Genomic DNA, 22,207 nt, shown 5'->3' on the forward strand with positions numbered 1-22,207 from the left:
TGCAACATAGCTGACTGATGGCTTGACTATCTACTTCATCTTAAACACCATACAGTGTGCAACACAGCTGACTGATGGCTTGACTATCTACTTCATCTTAAACACCATACAGTGTGCAACATAGCTGACTGATGGCTTGACTATCTCCTTCATCTTAAACACCATACAGTGTGCAAAACAGCTGACTGATGGCTTGACCATCTACTTCATCTTAAACACCATACAGTGTGCAACATAGCTGACTGATGGCTTGACTATCTACTTCATCTTAAACACCATACAGTGTGCAACACAGCTGACTGATGGCTTGACTATCTTCTTCATCTTAAACACCATACAGTGTGCAACACAGCTGACTGATGGCTTGACTATCTCTTTCATCTTAAACACCATACAGTGTGCAACATAGCTGACTGATGGCTTGACTATCTACTTCATTTTAAACACCATACAGTGTGCAACACAGCTGACTGATGGCTTGACTATCTCCTTCATCTTAAACACCATACAGTGTGCAACATAGCTGACTGATGGCTTGACTATCTACTTCATTTTAAACACCATACAGTGTGCAACACAGCTGACTGATGGCTTGACTATCTCCTTCATCTTAAACACCATACAGTATGCAACACAGCTGACTGATGGCTTGACTATCTACTTCATCTTAAACACCATACAGTGTGCAACATAGCTGACTGATGGCTTGACTATCTACTTCATCTTAAACACCATACAGTGTGCAACATAGCTGACTGATGGCTTGACTATCTACTTCATCTTAAACACCATACAGTGTGCAACACAGCTGACTGATGGCTTGACTATCTACTTCATCTTAAACACCATACAGTGTGCAACATAGCTGACTGATGGCTTGACTATCTCCTTCATCTTAAACACCATACAGTGTGCAAAACAGCTGACTGATGGCTTGACCATCTACTTCATCTTAAACACCATACAGTGTGCAACATAGCTGACTGATGGCTTGACTATCTACTTCATCTTAAACACCATACAGTGTGCAACACAGCTGACTGATGGCTTGACTATCTTCTTCATCTTAAACACCATACAGTGTGCAACACAGCTGACTGATGGCTTGACTATCTCTTTCATCTTAAACACCATACAGTGTGCAACATAGCTGACTGATGGCTTGACTATCTACTTCATTTTAAACACCATACAGTGTGCAACACAGCTGACTGATGGCTTGACTATCTCCTTCATCTTAAACACCATACAGTGTGCAACATAGCTGACTGATGGCTTGACTATCTACTTCATTTTAAACACCATACAGTGTGCAACACAGCTGACTGATGGCTTGACTATCTCCTTCATCTTAAACACCATACAGTATGCAACACAGCTGACTGATGGCTTGACTATCTACTTCATCTTAAACACCATACAGTGTGCAACACAGCTGACTGATGGCTTGACTATCTCCTTCATCTTAAACACCATACAGTATGCAACACAGCTGACTGATGGCTTGACTATCTACTTCATCTTAAACACCATACAGTATGCAACATAGCTGACTGATGGCTTGACTATCTACTTCATCTTAAACATCAGTAATTGTGTTACAGTGTTGCATGGTGTACTGTTTACTGTGTTACAGTGTTGCATGGTGTACTGTTAACTGTGTTACAGTGTTGCACGATGGACTGTTTACTGTGTTACAGTGTTGCAGGTTGGACTGTTTACTGTGTTACAGTGTTGCAGGTTGGACTGTTTACTGTATTACAGTGTTGCACGATGGACTGTTTACTGTGTTACAGTGTTGCATGGTGTACTGTTAACTGTGTTACAGTGTTGCAGGTTGGACTGTTTACTGTGTTACAGTGTTGCACGATGGACTGTTTACTGTGTTACAGTGTTGCAGGTTGGACTGTTTACTGTATTACAGTGTTGCACGATGGACTGTTTACTGTGTTACAGTGTTGCAGGTTGGACTGTTTACTGTGTTACAGTGTTGCAGGTTGGACTGTTTACTGTGTTACAGTGTTGCATGGTGTACTGTTAACTGTGTTACAGTGTTGTAGGTTGGACTGTTTACTGTGTTACAGTGTTGCACGATGGACTGTTTACTGTGTTACAGTGTTGCAGGTTGGACTGTTTACTGTGTTACAGTGTTGCATGGTGTACTGTTTACTGTGTTACAGTGTTGTAGGCTGGACTGTTTACTGTGTTACAGTGTTGCACGATGGACTGTTCACTGTGTTACAGTGTTGCAGGTTGGACTGTTTACTGTGTTACAGTGTTGCAGGTTGGACTGTTTACTGTGTTACAGTGTTGCACGATGGACTGTTTACTGTGTTACAGTGTTTCACGATGGACTGTTTACGGTGTTACAGTGTTGCAGGTTGGACTGTTTACTGTGTTACAGTGTTGCATGGTGTACTGTTTACTGTGTTACAGTGTTGCACGATGGACTGTTTACTGTGTTACAGTGTTGCAGGTTGGACTGTTTACTGTGTTACAGTGTTGCAGGTTGGACTGTTTACTGTGTTACAGTGTTGCATGGTGTACTGTTTACTGTGTTACAGTGTTGTAGGTTGGACTGTTTACTGTGTTACAGTGTTGCACGATGGACTGTTTACTGTGTTACAGTGTTGCAGGTTGGACTGTTTACTGTGTTACAGTGTTGCACGATGGACTGTTTACTGTGTTACAGTGTTGCACGATGGACTGTTTACTGTGTTACAGTGTTGCAGGTTGGACTGTTTACTGTGTTACAGTGTTGCATGGTGTACTGTTTACTGTGTTACAGTGTTGCAGGTTGGACTGTTTACTGTGTTACAGTGTTGCAGGTTGGACTGTTTACTGTGTTACAGTGTTGCACGATGGACTGTTTACTGTGTTACAGTGTTGCAGGTTGGACTGTTTACTGTGTTACAGTGTTGCACGATGGACTGTTTACTGTGTTACAGTGTTGCAGGTTGGACTGTTTACTGTGTTACAGTGTTGCATGGTGTACTGTTTACTGTGTTACAGTGTTGCAGGTTGGACTGTTTACTGTGTTACAGTGTTGCACGATGGACTGTTTACTGTGTTACAGTGTTGCACGATGGACTGTTTACTGTGTTACAGTGTTGCAGGTTGGACTGTTTACTGTGTTACAGTGTTGCAGGTTGGACTGTTTACTGTGTTACAGTGTTGCACGATGGACTGTTTACTGTGTTACAGTGTTGGACGATGGACTGTTTACTGTGTTACAGTGTTGCAGGTTGGACTGTTTACTGTGTTACAGTGTTGCAGGTTGGACTGTTTACTGTGTTACAGTGTTGCATGGTGTACTGTTTACTGTGTTACAGTGTTGTAGGTTGGACTGTTTACTGTGTTACAGTGTTGCAGGTTGGACTGTTTACTGTGTTACAGTGTTGCATGGTGTACTGTTTACTATGCCTTAGATGTAACACTGTAATCAAAATCTGAACCCAAAAAATGGCCTCACTCACTGGTAACCATGACAACATGGACACTAATTGTCGGGTGTGGTAGGTCCCCAGGCCAAGACATTGTGAACATGGCTTCCTTTCAGCAGCTACAACTACAATTACTACACTTGAAGGATATATGACCTAAAAGTGTAATCCAATATTTGAAAATAGTTAATTAGATTACACTGTGCACAAGTTGAAAGTTAATTCCCAGGAGAACTGTCCAAAACAACCATGCCTCCATGAACACAATCACTGAACACATCACAAACTCATTTGTAGAACAATATCAGAACACATGAACATTGAAGATAAACATCCCCATAACATTAACTCATATGATCAAACCAGAGCAATGCTGTGACAGCCATACTGTTTATGTCTTGATTGTCATTGCTCATCACAAGTTACACATGGTCTCTGTCTGGTTGCATCTCTTTCCTCCGATATTACCATGGTTCCATTGTAGAGTTATCATTAAGTGCTCCCCTCATGAAATTTATTTATTTATTTGTTTGTTTGTTTGTTTGTTTGTTTGTTTGTTTGTTTGTTTGTTTGTTTATTTATTTATTGTTTTGTTTGTTTGTTGTTTCACGTCACACTCAGCAATATTCCAGCTTTATGATGGCGGTCTGTAAATAATCGAGACATCATGAGCATTCATCCACGCAACTGGGATACAATGACATGCATCAACCAAGTCAGCAAGCATGACCACCCAATCCTGTTAGTTGCCTCTTTCAACAAGCATAGTCGCCTTTTACGGCAAGCATGGGTTACTGAAGACCTATTCTATCCCGCGATTGTTTATTAACAAAGATAGATGCATATATGCCAATACATTGTACTTAAAAAGGAATACAGTAAAGATACAGTAAAATTGCAAAGTGAACTTTTCAAGAAAAATCTATTTTGTTAACGATATTTACATCATCATTGAGTTTTGATCAGATGTTACCATCTGGGTAATGGTCAGGTGATTGCGAGTGGCTATATGTAGCTGTGTAGCACTCTAAATACTGCATCTGCATGTTTCCTTCTTCAGCGCTATTGACCCAGTTTGAGGTGCATGCACTCCTATATATAACCATCCACAGTCATTGGACTGTAATCATGTGATCAATACTCAATGATGATGTTTATTGCTATTTTCTTTTGTTATACCGGTAATCAAAATTTCTGAATCAAATGGGGAAAGAAATGAAGCAGTATCATTCTACAAACTGACATCTGATTGGCTTGAGAATCCCCATTTTCTTCAATCAGCCTGGGTGGACAAAGTTTCCTGTGGGGTCACCTTAAGAGACTATCATCCTGGCGTAAAATATCTAATTTTAATAAAATTGTGATGTAACTATCCCATCTCCGACTTTGACTACGTTCGAACTAGGCATGAACTACTGCTATCTGACTGTGGTATAACACACTCAGAAACACGTGAGAAACACGATGATGTAAATATCATTAACAAAATAGATTTTTCTTGAAAAGTTCACTTTGCAATTTTACTGTATCTTTACTGTATTCCTTTTTTAAGTACAATGTATTGGCATATATGCATCTATCTTTGTTAATAAACAATCGCGGGATAGAATAGGTCTTCAGTAACCCATGCTTGCAGTAAAAGGTGACTATGCTTGTCGTAAGAGGCGACTAACGGGATCGGGTGATCAGGCTTGCTGACTTGGTTGATGCATGTCATCGATTCCAATTGCGTGATTTGATGCTCATGTTGTCAATCACTAGATTGCCTGGTCATGACTCAATTATTTACAGACTGCCATCATATAGGTGGAATATTGCTATGTGCGGCGTTAAACAACAAACAAACAAACAAACAACAATAAAACACTCTGGAAGTATCAACATGGAACTGTTTGTTCCAGAGGAAAGTGTGAATCATGAGTCTTGCACAGAATTGTTTGTGTCATGTCACTGCCCTTGGGTGCTGACACTACACCAGCACATCGACCTCCAGCAAGTAGACGTATAACACAGGTTGGCCCACAGGAACGTGAAACAAGTCTCTACCATACGGCTTCAAAGGAAGTCATCGAGAAATGTCCGCAGGCTGTGGGGCCAAGAGTAACATATGACATACATAAGTCACAATGGAACTTCCTGCAAGCCCACACCAACATTTTTGTATAAACACTGAGGGTAAAGTTAATAATATCCCTAGTATAATGCCTTAAGGAATATGAAACATACTCCTAGTATAGAGCCTCAAAGAATATGAAACATTCCCCTTGAAAATAGCCTTAAAGAGTTTGAAACATACCCCTAGAAAATAGCCTTAAAGAGTTTGAAATATACCCGTAGGAATATGTACACCTCGAGTATATGGTTACCTCAATACGGACACTCTTTAGTGTAGAATTATCTCAAAGATAATGTATCTAACATTGTCTGCATTAAGACTAAAATGGTTGTTTTAATGTGTTGTTCAAAACATTATCTGAAGCACTGTATATATGAAGGATGTGCTGACGGAGGGCTGGACGTGTACCTCTTATACAGATACACAAGGGTGGCGGAGTGCTTCAGGAAGCACTGTATATATGAAGGATGTGCTGACGGAGGGCTGGACGTGTACCTCTTATACAGATACACATGGGTGGCGGAGTGCTTCAGGAAGCACTGTATATATGAAGGATGTGCTGACGGAGGGCTGGACGTGTACCTCTTATACAGATACACAAGGGTGGCGGAGTGCTTCAGGAAGCACTGTATATATGAAGGATGTGCTGACGGAGGGCTGGACGTGTACCTCTTATACAGATACACAAGGGTGGCGGAGTGCTTCAGGAAGCACTGTATATATGAAGGATGTGCTGACGGAGGGCTGGACGTGTGCCCCTTACACAGATACACATGGGTGGCGGAGTGCTTCAGGAAGCACTGTATATATGAAGGACGTGCTGACGGAGGGTTGGACGTGTGCCCTTTACACAGATACACATGGGTGGCGGAGTGCTTCAGGAAGCACTGTATAACGTGCTGACGGAGGGCTGGACGTGTACCTCTTATACAGATACACAAGGGTGGCGGAGTGCTTCAGGAAGCACTGTATATATGAAGGACGTGCTGAAGGAGGGTTGGACGTGTGCCCTTTACACAGATACACATGGGTGGCGGAGTGCTTCAGAAAGCACTGTATATATGAAGGACGTGCTGACGGAGGGTTGGACGTGTGCCCTTTACACAGATACACATGGGTGGCGGAGTGCTTCAGGAAGCACTGTATAACTTGCTGACGGAGGGCTGGATGTGTACCTCTTATACAGATACACAAGGGTGGCGGAGTGCTTCAGGAAGCACTGTATAACGTGCTGACGGAGGGCTGGACGTGTACCTCTTATACAGATACACAAGGGTGGTGGAGTGCTTCATGAAGCACTGTATATATGAAGGACGTGCTGATGGAGGGTTGGACGTGTGCCCCTTACACAGATACACATGGGTGGCGGAGTGCTTCAGGAAGCACTGTATAACGTGCTGACGGAGGGCTGGACATGTACCTCTTATACAGATACACAAGGGTGGCGGAGTGCTTCAGGAAGCACTGTATAACGTGCTGACGGAGGGCTGGACGTGTACCTCTTATACAGATACACAAGGGTGGCGGAGTGCAACAGGAAGCACCATGTGTTGTGCAACATCTCCGAGTAATCCCTCCACTGATGACAGACAGGCCGGCCGGCCTCACAGGAAAATCAATGGCACTTTCTTATGGAGGTGCTCCGTACTACTATCAGTTATCTTGAAAGACGTAATTGTTTGGCTTCGAAAAATGACTTCAGTTATGCCAGAACACATAAATCAATGAATTTATCTTCATTTCTACTGCTTTTCATTACAACTGTGGCCTGCTCTTAAAAAGCTTATACGGCAATCATCCCGCCACTTTGCTGAGGATGAACCTAGCTTCCGTGGGATTTGCATTTCTTGCTGAAAAAAGAATAAATCTGCAACCTAGAAATGCCAGCTTTGTAAAATGTACTCAATGAAGTGTTTAAAAAAATGCTTTTAAACAACTGGTGTTCCACCATCCTGCCTGGTACTGGCTGCATTTCTGGTGGATTTTCTAATCTGAATCTGTTACTCCATCAGCGTGATATTTATTGTGCCTCACCATGTTTGAAGTAACACAAAATCTCGATGACTTTAGTTGGATTTGTTCCTAATGACAAATGAAGAGTTTTTCTTTGGGATTAACTGATAGAACATGTTGATGTATTTTCTTAAAACATTGAGAGATTATGCACTTTACCCAAACCCACAATTTAGAGGTGTTCATTGACAGCTGATTAAAAATAATTGTTTAAATGTGGAATGCAAACATATAATCACGTTTCTACAAATGATACATGGGTTTCAATACATTTACATGATATAGACTAGACGTGGCTTCTCCAGGCAAATTGGCTTTCCACTAGCTAGGTCATGGAGGCGGTCACTATTCAAAGCAGCAATTAACATGACAAAGGTAACAGCCACAAATAATACAGTGGATTCCTCCAGCTCTGTGTCATTCTTCTTTCAGCATTTGCATTAGATCTTGTCAAAATCCATGCAAAATCAAAATATCTTTTTGACACACACCCCCTATCATGATATTGATCTATCAATAAATGATTAATGTTGATGCTGTATCGATATACATTTATGAACATCAATACGAAATTAATAATTAACTTCTGAAGAGATGTTATATCTATTTAGGTTACCATGATTAACATGACAGGTAGGTGGGGGCAGGGAGGAAGAGGGGGCAGGGAGGAAGAACGGGCAGAGGAGGAGTGGGCAGGGAGGAAGAGGGGGCAGAGGAGGAGGGGCAGGGAGGAAGAGGGGGCAGGGAGGAAGAGGGGGCAGGGAGGAGTGGGCAGGGAGGAAGAGTGGGCAGGGAGGAAGAGTGGGCAGGGAGGAAGAGGGGCAGGGAGGAGTGGGCAGGGAGGAAGAGGGGCAGGGAGGAGGAGGGGGCAGGGAGGAGTGGGCAGGGAGGAAGAGGGGGCAGGGAGGGTGAGGGGGCAGGGAGGAGAAGGGGAGGAGGAGGACATCAGGAGGCTACAGCATATCAAGATGGCATTAAGACCCCAGCCTGGAGGGAGCTCAGTGTGTGGAGGATTAGCCTCGGACAGATTGTGTACAGCAAAACACATGTTATTATTGTTAACTCAATAAGATTCGGCTAAGTCCATGAGCAGTGACATCACCTGTCACAAATGTTTAGTGGAAATGCTGTCCGGGTGATAGGGCCGTACCATCAAGGAGAAAGGCTAACACAGACAGCCAGGTCCTAATTCAAGGCAATGTCTTGGCACTCAGGCAAATAAATCAACTCCTTCCTTGAGGAAGTTGAGTGGAATGAATCCAGGAGCAATGGAAAAGCTGCTGATCCAAATATGTGAATAGTGGTGATTAAAAGCTATTTTTTTCAGAATTTAGTAATCCAAAAGGTCATTTGAGTTAAGTGAGAGTTACCTACCCTTGCCATGTACAAATGCCCCTGCATAGATTGAAAATAATGCGGACAGAAAGAGCAACAGAAGACCTATGCAGCGTAGTGATCATGTGAGAGAGCAGGCTATGTACATGATGTCGCTTGTAGTAATATTCCATCAATACCACGGCACAGGACACAGGGTCTTAGACTTTGTTCCCATGTAGGGAATCGAAAGCAGAACCCGCTTTAATGAGCAAACACTGACACCGCTAGGCTATCATCAAGACGATTGAGGACTATTGTGATTTACCCAATGCCTTGTACCCCTGATCAGTACGAAAATAGTCTACTCGTTGAAATCTGTGATATACGTACTGTTATCACACATCAACATTATCCATATTGGTTGAAACAAAAACACTTTTATCGGTACATTGATATACCTTGCAGGTGAGTGAGACACAAACACACAAATATTTTCTCTGAAGGTTGCAGTGTCTAGATCTGAGCATGCTGAGAGAGATTATAGAACTTAAAGAGTATTTTTAGAATAAGCAAATATCAAACAAAGCCACCATGTCTGGAAAAAGAATCGGAATCAGGGGAGGAGCAGGAGCAGCAGCAGCAGCCGCAAGGTTCTCGTGACCACGGATAACCAGCAGAGAAGATAACCAGTCGCCTTATCAGGCTTATCATCAACATTTCAAGATATCCTGAATTCTGACTTATACATAGAGATATTCTATTTTTTGTGACAGACCTAAAATTTCCTCAACATGCTCCAGTGATTCTGGGCCATTTTGTTTTATTTCCTGCATGTTGGCATATTGACCTTGAAATACAACAAAAAGAGAACCAGAGATGGTCTGGATTTCATGCATCGTTACCTGGAAGTCAGTTTTCTTGGATTAGAATGACTTTTTATGTCCCTGCCATTGAATATATTTCTAAACATACTTTTCACAGAGAGATTCTGATGTTGCAAGAATATGACGTAAAAAACTGAAGATGAATTTTAATCAAAATAATGGTTACCATGGTTACAGGAAATAATGACAATAACATGACTCCTACAGCATGCAGCAATCGACTATGACACATACCTACACACATACACAATTTGACCTATTTCACAGTAGTTCAGGATCTATGCCAAAATTGATTTAACAATAAAAATCTATTAAAATGTCATTTGAACAGCTCAATAAAATGGTTTATCCCTTCCAAATTTCTTCCACGTTTTATATCAAAAGTTGAAGAATGGCTCATGATGAATGGAATGTAACATTCAAATTTCATAGTTCTGTCAGGTGAGTTCATTCTCCGCTGACCAAACCCGTGACAAGCACCCCACTCAGTTCCTCCAGGAGAGAAACAACGTGTGACAACCTCCATATGCTGCCTATATTATTGACCAGTGTTCACATATCTGTGCCTTGTAATTGACAAAGTGGCTTTTACACAACCTCAATGCACAGGTAAACATCTGCTGCCCTGGTAATCAATAATTAGCAGTTATGAATACCTCCATGTTTTTTGTATAAAATCAACATAAAGTTGTGCTTCTGCCATCAGCTTTTACTGGCCCTATGATCCTGTCACTACTGACATGCATGTATACACGTCATGCTGGACAATCACCTCGGATTCAGACAGTTTGCACATTGGTTTTTCATTTCATACCTCACTGAACTAAAAAATACACAGTCAATTCTTAAGTAAACAACCGGCTCTACAATCACCTCAATACTGTTGTTGAGACATTCAACAACATACACCACAATCACCTCAATACTGTTGTTGAGGCATTCAACAACATACACCACAATCACCTCAATACTGTTGTTGAGACATTCAACGACATACACCACAATCACCTCAATACTATTGTTGAGACATTCAAGGACATACACCACAATCACCTCAATACTATTGTTGAGACATTCAAGGACATACACCACAATCACCTCAATACTGTTGTTGAGACATTCAACGACATACACCACAATCACCTCAATACTATTGTTGAGACATTCAACGACATACACCACAATCACCTCAATACTGTTGTTGAGACATTCAAGGACATACACCACAATCACCTCAATACTGTTGTTGAGACATTCAACAACATACACCACAATCACCTCAATACTATTGTTGAGACATTCAAGGACATACACCACAATCACCTCAATACTGTTGTTGAGACATTCAACGACATACACCACAATCACCTCAATACTGTTGTTAAGGCTCAAACACAATATCCTTGACAATTAAAACAATCCTGGACACCAATGATTCGTGAAGGACAGATAATCCGTAATTCTCCCAGGTTGTAGGTCATTTTCAATACCGGTATGTGCACCAAACCATTTTCGTTCGAGGCACAAATTTGGTTGTAACTCACAATAATTCCACCACATATGGTAAGTGCTGCATTATTCCAGTACATAAATATCAGTCACCTTGATTTGTGTGTCTTTAGAATAGAATTTATTGATCATTCAAATTTAAGGAGCCTTCAACACGTATTGAAGCCTTAAATCTGATCTGATCCAATCTTAACAATAGCTTTCATTTTGCATTAGCACTTTCATTCCCTGAATCAAAATGCTGGCAAAATAATCATGACAACAGAAATAGGTTGTTGGATTATAAAAAGTCTGTGATAAATGGATGAATTACATAAAAGGCTGTTTGAGTGAGAACATCGCCAGTGTGACAGAGACAGACAAATAGTTCTCCAAGGAGAGACACGAAATCAATAGGTCACCATGACCCACATGAAGCGACTTCCTTCAGTGAAAAAGCGTCATTTTAAAAGCATACATTAGTTGAAGTTGTGCAAATTAGCTGTCATCGCACATGTAATGCCATACATAAGATACGACATGCTATATACACTTAGCAGTTTCTGGCGTAATCAATGCTCTCGCTGATGACGACGCAACAGACGACATGTTGATCAATGCCTATGGAATGGTCGCTTCCGGAGGTGTTTTATATTTAATGGGCTACGGAAGAAAGGATGAGTCATACATTGATTGCACAACTTTTTACCATCATTTTCCCAGTCTAGAAGGCCTTTCCTCTATAATTGTTATTTGTAGAACATAATGTTTTTCAAAAGCTGGATTTTATTAAGAATTCCTCAGTGAATAATTCTGAAGAGTGTCTCAACAGTTTGAGGTGGTGCCTTTGCAAAAAGATTAATTGGTTGTATCAAGCACCAAATATTTTTGAATTTTTAAAGGCCTTCGTCCCAGTACATGTGTGCATGTACAGGTATTTAAATGTAGTCAGTGATTAGACATGTTAGATATGTGTAGCATAACAACACAAAAACATGATATATTATCCCTTCCTTTCACTTGTTACTGCCCTTAGATATGCCAGGATCTGCTTGTCATGTCTGTACATCCCTGATTCCCTTACAACAAATCTTGGCTATTCAACAACATATCCGTGATCCTTGATTTACATCTACAATAAGGTTGACACTGATTGGAAATTGTAGTTTTGTTATATTGACTGAAGGTATCACAATATATAGATAAATACCGTATTTGACATAATTAGCGCCCAGGGCACTCTCAAAATTAGAAATAGGGGGCTCTTATTTGAATATTATTTTGGTGAAAAACAACAGGGCTGACAGCGTGAAATGTTTAAATATGACAGATATATTTTTCAAGAATTTAATTTCCAATAATTAAGAATGCATATAACAAAAGTATTATAACACGAATAAATAAGTCATGTGTACATTGATCAATCAGAAGGGGTGCTAATTGGGATTGTTCACTAGCCAATATATTACTTAGCAAATATCGCTGTGGGCGCTTATTACACCGAATACGGTAATCAAATTAATTATTCTGTATGTGTAAAGATATAAAGTACCTATATAGACATGCAATATTTAAACTTAATGCTACATAAATATTAGGATGAACTATTTGATTTCAAAAATTGAATTTTTTGCCTTTTCATTGTCCATGTTATACATTGTAATCTTATTAAATGAATGTGAACATTTCTGTGTCAGTGAATTAATAATTTAGTATCAATATTCATAAATTTGTATCGATACAGAATAGACATTCAACACCCTCTCATCGCTTGACCGGGTGGCTCATTAACCCTCTGGATGCCGAGTTGTTTTTTCTGACACACATTTTCCTAAGATCGGAAAAGTGAAGGTTGTGCGAGAATTGCGCTCACGCAGCACTGGATCTACCTCTGGCTATAAAATTACGCAGAGGTGGGGAATATTAAATTTCTATTTGATGGTGTAAATTTAACAGAAAATATTAAACTGGTTTTGAAAAAAGACACTTCTAAGCGTTGTCCGAGAATTTCTTCTGCAAGGAAAAACAGTAAATTTCTCCACTTTTTATCATACATCCATAAAAGTACTGTGCGATGATTTTTTTTTATTTAGAAGCTTTACAGAAACTGTGAGCGAACAAAATACTGCCTAATTTCTGAACGACATAAGTACAAATCAAATGGAGTATGTATATCGACATACATTCAATGCCAAAAATAGCATGCCGTAAATGACGAAAACTGATTTTCCTCTATGACGTCAAAAGGCGACAGAGAGGTTACACACCTAGAAAGAAAAGGGGGCATAACTCTGCTATGCTGAGCACTAGTTTATTGTAACTCAGGTCACTTGGTAAGAATAAGCTGTGGGTAAGGACAATATATTTTTGTGAAACTGTATACGTTTAGTTATAAAAAAACCCATAAGAAATGATGAAATCATACTTGATAAAAAAGAGGTAATAGAGAAATGGATGGCCCTATCTAACCTATAACTTAATCCTTAGATTCCCACATTCTCCTGATTGTTTAAGTGTTATTTGACTAATGTTGCATCATTATTAATGGAGCACTAGCCATTTTGTCAAATGTAATGAAATACCAACAAAACAACACCATTTCTTTTGACGTCATGGCTGGTTTTATGTCTTTGATAACGTTGGAGAAAGACGACACTGGTATTTTTATTAATATATATCTCCCCTAATTTTCGTTCATGGTATGGAAAATCTCGATGGGATAAACGTAATTTGACGCTTTTTCGACACAACATAAAATGACTGCTTTCACCAAGTAAATAATGTCTTGAATATGTAAACAATTAGCTAGTTTATCGTGTATCTTAATTGGACAAGATACGCACCTGTTTGGCATCAATTTACGTAATGAAATACCCAAAAGAATATTTCAAAACAACCAAAATTATATTCAATATTGGACATATATTTGTTCATTATTATGTTATTATTCGTTCATACATGTTGTGGCCTAAGATATCATTTTGAACATTGATAAATATCCACAGTGAAATTAATTGCGTGAAAAAATGTACACAAGATATGAAAATCTACATCATAACTGAAACCGTAAACAGCATGATACAATGATCGTGTGAACTCTCATTCAAGGACCTTCACCTCAAAGAAATTACCAAATATGTGCAACAATATTGACGTATGACATCACTACCGGTGACCGACTTTTACAAAATGGCGTGTTCACTGTCAACAGTACACGGGATTTTACGAGGGGACTTGCATTGATTTAGGGATCGCATGTGCATAAATGTGACATGTAAGTAATCAGAAACATTCTGACAATCTATGTACTGTTAATTTGTTGTTATATTTTTCATTGAAACCAACTGAATTAGTCAGAAATTCCGATAAATACCGTTGTCTTTGTGCGTGATTTTGCATCAGTCATGGCGTCACACTTGACGGTAACTTTGACAATTTCGGTTGAAAATATCAAATCATTGCAATGTATTTATCTTAAATTCCCTAATTCATCCTACGATTCTCTTCCCATGCATATTCTGAAAATGTTGAGCCATTATCTTGAACGAATAGATGAATGGATAGCTCAAAATAGGAGAAAATGCTACACTGTGTAAAATTTGTATTTTGCTTTGTTTACATTTCAAACAACGGCCGTTTTTCGAGCACAGCTTTCGTTTTCACACCTAACTTATTTTGCTTGATTTCATCCAGCCACTTTGTATTGGTGACAAAGATCATTGGTCATTGGATTCTAAAATGTATGAGGAATTCAAGGATGTATGTATGTATGCCTTTGGGATGTCATTGTAAATTGCGATATCGATGTATCGCTAAGTTGTAATATCAATACTATATTGATACAAATTTAAGAATATCATTGCTGAATTAATACCACAGAAATGTTTACATTCATGAAGATTACCATGGTAAAGATGAACAATGAGAAGGTAGAAAATTCAATTTTATACATTTAATTGATCAGCGTAGTCCATATTTTGCATTAACTTGATTAATTGCAGGTTTACCTGGGCAAATTGTATCCATACACATACAGAATGGTTAATTTTATCATCAGTTGAGGTATACGTATATTGTGACACTTTTGAGGCGATATATCGATACTAAAATTCCCAACCAATGACATCCCTATATGGTATCACTGTTGCGGCTAGAATATTTTTCAGCTTAAGCTGCATCCTTGTCAATGATATTACTAGATGCACTACTCTGAAGCCCATATTAAGAATATTTCCTTTTTGAAGGCATATCTATTGTCAGCTGCATGTATATCCATTATCAGCTGCATGCATATCCATTATCAGCTGCATGTATATCCATTATCAGCTGCATGCATATCCATTATCAGCTGCATGTATATCCATTATCAGCTGCATGCATATCCATTATCAGCTGCATGTATATCTATTATCAGCTGCATGCATATCCATTATCAGCTGCATGCATATCCATTATCAGCTGCATGCATATCCATTATCAGCTGCATGCATATCCATTATCAGCTGCATGCATATCCATTATCAGCTGCATGCATATCTATTTTTAGCTGCATGCATATCCATTATCAGCTGCATGCATATCCATTATCAGCTGCATGCATATCCATTATCAGCTGCATGCATATCCATTATCAGCTGCATGCACATCTATTTTTAGCTGCATGCATATCCATTATCCGAGCTGCATGCATATCCATTATCAGCTGCATGCATATTCATTATCAGCTGCATGCATATCTATTTTTAGCTGCATGCATATCCATTATCAGCTGCATGCATATCTATTTTTAGCTGCATGCACATCCATTTTCAGCTGTATATATATATGTTTTCAGCTGCATATATATATATCCATTTTCAGCTGCCTGCATATCTATTTTCAGTTTAAACTGACACAACATGTTCACACATGTTTCATTTTGACAACTAACAATTACTGAAGTCAAATATGAAAATAGATAACTGAACATTTTATCTCGTAGATCCCACGGAATGATTACAATCATGTCCTATCATCTCTACCACGAGAAACAGATACAATATTGACCAACCACATATCCAAACAAATCTCCTTGTTATCCTGTAGTTGAAATACTGTCCATGTGTTGAGTTGACAGGCTATAGTCAAATGAAAGTGAAATTATTTGTAGAGTGCCACATGGCCTCTCATCTAGTGGTCTCCAACGCCTGTATCAGAATGCCGGTTTACAGCGCACGCAAGGGAATATTTAAGCCCACAACAAATGTATATGAGAGGTAGGCTTGACAAGCTGATTTGAGACTGTCAGACTGTGCCAGCCATGACCTGGTGTACGAGATGACATGAAGGCACGCATGGAGACTTACTGATAGCTAGTTATAGCCCTACAACTGCCCTGCTGTGTCCTCCAGCCCCCTGCTACAGCAACAGCAACGGCACATTACACACGCCACTTCACAAGCGCATTAGCTGCCACTGTGAGACTAAATTACATGTTACTTCCCTCATAGAAAATATAACTGATCGCATACCTGTGTATTTTGGTCAAATGACAGTTCTTTGTTATTTCATATTTAACAACTTCTTGACACGAATACTTGCAAGCGGGTTATTGAAATACTTCATAACACTGTAGCTTACCTGGTCTTGCAGTATCTGATTCACTTCAAAACGGTCAACAGCTTAATATGTTCGTTAGGACTTACTACAGGTGTAAAATGTAACAGCCCTCTCAGTTTGTTGTTTTGTTAGGGAGCCAGGCGGCTCCTAACATGAATATTTTAGGACCAAACCTAAGTTTTTAGAAGCCAACAGATATCTTAAACAGATTTTGTCGCCAGTTATGTTTACTTTTACATAGGAAAGTGGCTAGCAGTAGATAAATTTAGGTTGCCAATCAATGATTTAAGTCGCATTTGGCCACCTGGCCACCACAATGTTCGCTACTTAGATGGCTGTTTCAGGTATTCAATATGATGCAGGTTTGAAAGGATACGTCTGTGGTAACATGTGTTACATTTTGGATTACATTTTTATAGCAAAGTACAAATTCTTGTACTTTTTTGGTGTGGAGCCCATCTGTGATTTAAACCCACACACTCAGACTAAGACTACTAATCGCCAGCACACAAAGAGTGCCTGACACAGAGAGTGTGGGTTCAAATCCTGAATGAGACTCCACCCAATCATGTATTAAAATTTGTACTTTACTCAGAAATTGTTATCCCAAACATATAAATACATTTGACCACTTTCTACATGGCATGGTGTGTTCATAGCTTTCGGCCATGGGAGCTGTGCCAATTTACACTTGTCACTGTCAGAGGGGTACACAAAGCAGTGATCTAGACTACTAGTTGTAACCGAGGCTTCCACAAAAATGAAAGTCTGACAACTGGTAGTCTAGATAACGTCCTTTGAGTACCCCCCTGACAAGTGTAAGGCCGAAAGCTATGAACACACAATGCCATTTAGAAAGTGGTCAAATGTAACAAGTGTTGTATTTGGGATAACACTTTCTCAGTAAGTACAGATTCTCGTACTTTTGGGGGGTTGAGTACGAGAATCTGTACCTTACTCAGAAAGTGTTATCCCAAATACAACACTTGTTACATTTGACCACTTTCTAAATGGCATTGTGTGTTCATAGCTTTTGGCCTTAAACAGCACAAACTGATTGAGATGAAATACCACTGGAATGCGCTAAAGCATGAACAAGAACTTACATGTGTTCCTGAAGTATGCATGGTAACCAATCATATTGCAATGTGTACAGATAATAGTCACAGATACAACTTGGCACGAGGCGACTTCTACTGAGTGGCTTTGTCTAATACTTCAGGTATCCTAAAGTCCAGTGGAATTGCAGGCTTTCCAGGGAACATCCCCACAATGCTTTTGGGATGTCATCGTATATTGCGATATCGATGTATCACTAAGTTGTAATATCAATACCATATTGATACAAATTTAAGAATATCAATGCTGAATTAAAACCACAGAAGTGTTTACATTTATCAAGATTACCATGGTAAAGATGGACAATGAGAAGGCAGAAAATTCAATTTTATACATTTAATTGATCAGCTTAGTCCATATTTGGCATTAACTTGATTAATTGCAGGTTTACATGGGCAAATTGTATCCATACACATGTAGAATAGTTAATTTTATCATCAGTCGAGGTATAGGTTTTCTTGTGATACTTTTGAGTCGATATTTTGATAATAAAGTTCCCAACTAATGACATCCCTATATGGTATCACTGTTGTGGCAAGAATATTTTTCAGCTTAAGCTGCATCCTTGATGTTACTAGTAACACTACTCTGAAGCCCATATTAGGCATATTTCCTTTCTGAATAGCCTAAATAAGCTTGTCACAGCCAATATATGCTAAGCATGTTAAGGATGTGATGGAGTAGCCTTGTGGTCACAGCTTATGCTTGACATGCCAAATACCTGGGTTCAGTTCCCAAAATGGAAATTCATTAAGGTGTTATGAGGTGGTTGGAATATTTCTAAAAGCAGCGAACAAATTATACTCCCTGCCCATATGGTATGAGGAGAAATAGCAAATTAGAATTTACATTTGTGTGCATTACTTTTGACATGTTAGGACTAACTTAGGAGGACATGACACTGTACACAGTGTTGACTTGGACAGAGTGTTAACTCATCCACACTTTCATGAAGGGATTGGTACAAGCATCACACACCAAGAGGCATTTGGGGACTTGTCTCCTCGACTTGATCTCATGCAAAAAATTCAAAAGAATGAAGTCTTTATTGGCGTTAGTCTAATTGCTGTTTGGAGTAAAGTCCACTCCATATGCCAAATATTTCTGAAAGCCTATCACAATATTCTTCAACTTGTAGAACTGCTTTGCTTGGTCCTGCCGACTTACAGCTTCTAATGCTCCATGGCAGGTCTTCAGCTAATATTTCTTTAGCACAACAGTGAAACCTGACAAAACGCCATCCTTGGTGATCAGGCCCAAAAAGCTGTGCTTCCTTTGCTGAAAATTACAAGCGATTGACTCTGAGTTGAGGAATGGATCTGGCCCCTTGCAGACATATTGATTGATTGCTTATGCGAGAAGAGCTGAAAATGAGTCCACACTTGACAGAAGTGACCCAATAGCTGCCTCTGGTCAGACCCCCCCTGTGCTCCAATAGCTGCCTCTGGTCAGACACCCCCCTGTGATCCCACACCAAGGCACACATCTCAGTTTTTGTAATGTCAGTGCTCAACCAGTGAAAGAAACTTCAACCATGACAGCTGCAACTCAGGGCAGCTTGTTTTCTCATTAGCAGCATCAAGCTCTTCAGTAATAAGGGCAATGCCTCGTGGAAAATTCCTACTCAGCATTCTGGGAAAGTTCTACGTTAGCACTGCTGGAAAATCCCACTTGGGCTATCTGGGTCAACTCTGCAGCGACAAAAACATCTGCAGAACGACAACTCTTTGAGAACTGTTAACAGGTTTAATTCAGCCAACATGCTCATAGTATGGAAGGTTTTGTTGTATGACAGACATGTTACATCCACCACTCCTGCGTCCCCAGCCAACCCTGTTGCTGCTTCTAGAGCATCTTCTGCCCTGTCATCTTCAGTAAATTCCCCGTGTGCAGTTGAGTAAACAACCTTAAAGTATCAATCGGACCTTGCTTTCAAGACTCCTCATCCAGGAGACACGACCCTCCACTGTAATCATCACATGGTAGTGTTACCATTTCCACCGTCAGCACTGACGCAGTTTACTGACAAATCACTGACATAGATATAACAGCAAACCTCAGCTCCTTATTGCAACTGACAGAACAAAATAGACTACTTAAGTGCAGTCATTGATAGCTGAAAGATTCCATTTTACTTTGCTTTACTGTCAAAAGCTCTCCTACACAAATCATCGATGGGTGAAAACTTTGGTCTGGTGTTGTTGACACAGTAAACACAGGAGATCAATTCTACTCGGTATCTCGAACAGCGGCCATGCCTATGAGTGTTGTAGATCTCATAGACATTCCCTCCTGGGTCTGTACCAGCACTAAATAACTCTGACCTTACACTTGAGATGTATTCTCATTATGCTGTGTTATATATCCCCTGAGTCATTGATTTTCTTATCTTCAGACATTCCACCACTACCACCACAGTAAACTATTGGGGATCTATTCCCATCACTGTTATATCATACATATATATCATGTACCTCATACAATCCTCCTAGCTGGATTAGCAGATCAACAAGGTCTATGTAACAGCAAGTCAGCTATAATAAATCTGCCATTCATCCCAGCACTGTAAAAGTGCTAAAGAAGTAAGTGCTCTATTATTCAGCTCCATGTGTACTTGCTCTATTGGTATTTGTACACGTCACAAGAGAGATGCCAGTCATGACTTCTTCTGCTATTGAAGATACTGCTGAGCTATTTTAAAGGTTCATGACAAACTACCGTATTCGATGTAATAAGCGCCCCGCTCTAATAAGCGCCCACAGCGATATTTGCTAATATACTGGCCAGTGAACAATCCCAATTACTGAATTAGCACCCTTTCCGATTGATCAATGTACACAAGACTTATTTAAACGTGTATAATACGCACTCGTTTGTTATATGCACCCTTAATTATGGGCAATTAAATTCTCGAAAATATATCTATCGTGTATACACACGGATTCTTCTTTTACATCATTTCAGGCTGTCAGCATAAACCGCAAAATTTACCATCCTTCAACCTCGTTTTTAATCTCACCAAAATTATATTCTAATACGAGCCCCCTATTTCTAATTTTGAGAGAGCCCTGGGCGCTTATCATGCTTATTACGTCAAATACGATACATATGATCTCTTAATCAACATGAATATTAAAGTGGTGTTTGATGTACATGCATCATATAGTGATGTTTTACATTTTTGAAGACAAGCATCTCTCAATGAATTAAGCTAGATAAAACAAAAACAACTACAGCTGAAAAGTCATTTTGTTACAGATTTACTATCATTTAGTCATTTGAAGTGAAGAACAATACCCCGAAAGCATGACAAGCACATGAAAGAACATTCTGACATTGACATTCATCCTATCATTCAGAATAGTTTCTAATACCTTTTGATACACAGTGACTAATCATTAGCCTGGAACGGTCTTGTCCAGAAAGCCTTTGTTGGAGACATCTTCATGTATACCTTCACCATTACCTCTCACCAAAGATTGGCTAATCTGGAATTGGGGTAATCTGGATGATTTCACTGGGTACTGTGCCGTCCAGTGGAATGGGTTCTACTGTACATTCTACATCCATGCATGAGAACAGGAACTCTTCAAAAGCATGCTGCAGAAATTCTGTTACATGAATTGACTCTAGTTTCTTTAACCATAGATTACCCATGATAACAGATTATTAATCATGTTAAATTAATGATTATCTGATTGCACATGTACAGTGAGTGAGAGTGATATCGTCATATCCAACTAGTCCGCAGATAATTTTGGTCTTGTAGTTTATGTTAGAACACTATATTTTGGTAGTAAACAACTAGTCACTCTGGATTGTCACTGACTTCAGACTAATGGACTAGCGGCCATATCTGTTTCCTCTCTAGACCAGTGATCTCATGGAGTGAGTGGGTGAGTTGGGTTTAACGCCGCTTTTAACATTATTCCAGTTATATCATAGCGTGTCAGCTTAATGTGTGAGGAAAGCCCGAAGTGATGCAGGTCTCAGACGTTTACCACTTTGGTGAAACCCATGAGCACGGGTACGGTGCTGACAAACTGAGAAACATAATCGGGCGACCCAGGATTCGACCCCACAATCATAGGTTTCTTGCGCGCCCAAGGGATGTATATCTGCACAGCGAATCGTGGCGCCTTAGAGGACTGCCCCCCCACCGTGCCCCCTCATCTCATGGAATAGTTACTAGGAATGTTTATGGTTATCAGTATCTTATTTTGCATTTT

The 22,207-nt window shown here is 39.7% G+C and overlaps 1 protein-coding gene across 2 annotated transcripts in view; it reads right to left on the reverse strand.

The window, feature by feature from the left end:
- LOC124115597 (rho GTPase-activating protein 100F-like) overlaps window positions 1-22,207 on the reverse strand; it is a 133,837-nt gene that overhangs the window by 35,158 nt on the left and 76,472 nt on the right. The window lies entirely within an intron of this gene.

This window comes from Haliotis rufescens, unplaced genomic scaffold (genome assembly GCF_023055435.1).
Source record: "Haliotis rufescens isolate VD_foot unplaced genomic scaffold, xgHalRufe1.0.p SCAF_2, whole genome shotgun sequence".
Classification (NCBI taxonomy): Eukaryota; Metazoa; Mollusca; class Gastropoda; order Lepetellida; family Haliotidae; genus Haliotis; species Haliotis rufescens.